Source organism: Paroedura picta, chromosome 1 (genome assembly GCF_049243985.1).
Source record: "Paroedura picta isolate Pp20150507F chromosome 1, Ppicta_v3.0, whole genome shotgun sequence".
Lineage (NCBI taxonomy): Eukaryota > Metazoa > Chordata > Lepidosauria > Squamata > Gekkonidae > Paroedura > Paroedura picta.
Window position 1 is genome coordinate 17613208 of NC_135369.1, and position 3359 is coordinate 17616566.

Consider the following 3359-nt stretch of genomic DNA (forward strand, 5'->3'; position numbering starts at 1 on the left):
CACTAAAGTTGCGTGTGGACTATAACTGGAGCTGTTTTCCTTGTCGTGCAAGCTTCTCATGTGCAGCTGCAATCTACCGCTGAATATAAACTTTATGTCAAGGCCATGACGGCATCTGTGTAACACGCAGGGGTAGTCAAACTGCGGCCCTCCAGATGTCCATGGACTACAATTCCCATGAGCCCCTGCAACAAATGCTGACAGGGGCTCATGGGAATTGTAGTCCATGAACATCTAGAGAGCCGCAGTTTGACTACCCCTGGGTAACGTGTGAAGCCCACAACTAGCATCTCTCTCTTGAAGGGAGAGTGTTATTCTGCCAGCGCCCCCTGCTGGCTGATTTAGAAAGCACCTTCCCACCAAATGGGCATGACCTTCAAGCAGGCAGCCTGGTTCCTTTGAAGCGGCAGAACAAATTTAGAGTCCGGGGCACCTTTAAGACCGACAAAGTTTTATTCAAGGTAGGAGCTTTCCTGTGCACGCACATGTGCATGCACAGGAAAGCTCCTACCTTGAATAAAGCTTTGTCGGTCTTAAAGGTGCCACTGGGCTCTACGTTTGGACATGGCCTTGTTTGGGAATATTCCCCCCCCCCTTTCCCCAGAAGTGATTACAGGATCTGGAATCTGCAACCCTTCTCTCGGATATCTGACCTGACTTTGAGCAGCCAACAAACAAATGTTTTGGAATTGACCAAGGGGATGGGAGGAAGCAATAGGACAGGTGTTCATTTTTAAAGTAAAAAATGGGGGGGAGGGGAATGCTGGTCTTTGGCAACCTGGACAGAACACAGACAACTTCTTCCCCTCCCTGACTCAGCTGAGAATGTATCTTCTCCACTGGCCGTTTGCTGGATGCCATTTGCAGCCGAAGAATTGTTATCCGTGCCAATCGGTTCCGGGGATTCTGCGTCCATTGGAAGCTGTGCCCCAAAACAGGAGGGTCCCAGCTAGAGAGCCAGCGTGGTGCTGTGACCGAGACTGTCGGAAGCCCTGAGTTCAAATCCCTGCTGGATGAACTTGGGCCAGTCACACTCTCAGCGTAGCCTACTTCACAGAGTTCTAGTGCGGATAAAATGGGGGAAAGGAGAAAGATCTCGGCTACTTTGGGTCATAAAATCATCGAGTTGGAAGGGACCTCCAGGGTCATCTGGTCCAACCCCCTGCACATGGCAGCTACCTGCCCACCACGGTGACCCCAGTTCCGTGCCCCGAAAAAACAACAACAACAGAATCTCTGGCCAGTTTGTCCCAGAGGAAATTGGCCTCCAGAACCCAAAGTGGTGATTGGCCTTTCCCTGGGCATGCAAGAACAGGCCACAAGAGCCAAGCACTGACACAGTCCCTTCCGCCCACCCGCTCACAATCTGACTAAGTCCCCGGGGTCCCTATTGGGGAGCAAGGCAAGGTGTGAATGAAATAATCCTTGAGCCATAAGGACGAGGCGTGGGTTTTGTTTCTCATTTAACGGAAGTTGTCGTCTAGGGACACAACAGGCTCGAGGCAGGCGTATGCGCAAAAAGGTGCCCACGGGCCAGGGTGGTGCACATTTGTCCCTATGAACTGAGACCTCTTTTCAAGGGGACAGCAGTAGAAATCTGTGGCAGTCTTCAAGCAGCGGCTGGACAGATCGTTATCCTGGATGCTTGAGGCTGATCCTGCATCGAGGGGGGGGGGGTGGACGAGAAGGCTTGTGTGGCCCCTTCCAACTCTATGATTTTGTGTGCACCAGCGGATATGGGCTGTTTTTCATATTCAATCTATACGCACCCAAGGCAGTCCTTGTGGGCACTCTGCCTAGGCCCACGGACACGGTTGTCTTTGCCTGGGGGGCGGGCGCAGGTGGGGACAGGGGGAGAGAAAAACCTGGAGACCCCGAGCAGCGCCTGATGTTGGTTTCCGGCCCATCAGGATCGGGCAGCTGTAGTATGAATGGAGCTGGGCTGGCAGCCTCTCCTTCCCTCGAACGAGATTCCTGTGCCAGGCCAAACTGGGGCTCGCTTTGCTGGCATTGGTGCCAGGCAGAAGTTGTGACCTGCTGAGGACAGAACCTTGGGGAAGCTGGGCATTCTTTTCCTGCAGGCGCCCGGGCAGCTGAGTGCGCCAGTGCCAAAGCCGAGCACAGAATAGCTTTCTGGTAATGAATTCCAGAGGGGTAGCCGTGTTACTCGCTGGCAGCCAGGAACGAAAAAGGGAGCCTTGAGCCTCTTTAAAAGCCCTTAGATATAGGGCAGTGGGAACTTCTGCCGCAGTCTGTTGAGTCTTTTAAGATGCCACCAGAAGGGTGGGGGTTTTGTGGGTGCCCCCCCCCCCCAAATTTCTTTAAACCGTTTCTAGTCATTTTGCCTCTTTGTGCAGAAGGATCTGGGATGGGCCTCTGCCAAACTGCAAGCTGCTCTTGTAGAAACTCCTAAGGATATTATTGCCCCCACGTGTGGGGGGCAGGGTCTGCTGGCTCATCCTATCCTGCTGTATCCTGAGAGCCAGTTTGGTGTAGTGGTTAGGAGTGCGGACTTCTAATCTGGTATGCTGGGTTCGATTCTGCGCTCCCCTACATGCAGCCAGCTGGATGACCTTGGGCTGTTCTGACCGAGCAGTGATATCAGGGCTCTCTCAGCCTCACCCACCCCACAGGGTGTCTGTTGTGGGGAGAGGAATGGGAAGGCGACTGTAAGCCGCTTTGAGACTCCTTCGGGTAGGGAAAAGCGGCATATAAGAACCAACTCTTCTTCTTCTGCCCTATTGGAGAGTGTTCAGGAGGGAGGACATAGAGAAGAGTTGGTTTTTAGGCCCCACTTTTCAGTGCCTGAAGGAGTCTCAAAGTGGCTGACTTTGCTGCTTCTCCCCACAACTGGCACCCTGTGAGGTAGGTGAGGCTGAGAGAACTCTGAGAGAACTGCTATGTGAGAACAGCTCCAAAAGGACTGTGGCCAGCCTAAGGTCACCCAGCTGGCTGCATGTGGAGGAGCGGGAATCAAATCTGGCTTGCCAGATTAGAAGCTGCTGCTCTTTGTCACCAGGCCAAGATGGGTCTCTCAGGTGAGGTGCAAATGCCTCTGCAGCTGCAAAGCTCACTTGCCCAGCCCACTTTGCAGGGTTGTTGTGAGGAGGAACAAAAGAAAGGGAGCACTGCCTGTGCCACCCTCCAAGAAAGGGCTGGATAACAATAGTGGGACATGTCACAGCAGTCTCCAGCAAGGAAAGGCTGTCAGCCACCCCGGCCAAGGTGGAGCCTCCCCCTGCAAGGGCAATCTACCTCCACCTGCCAAGGCGCTGGGAGGACGAGCCCGGGGTGTGCTTGCGTGTGTGTGTTGGGGGGGGGGAGGGCTGCTTGTCGGCGGCCCGCAACAGGCGCTCGGT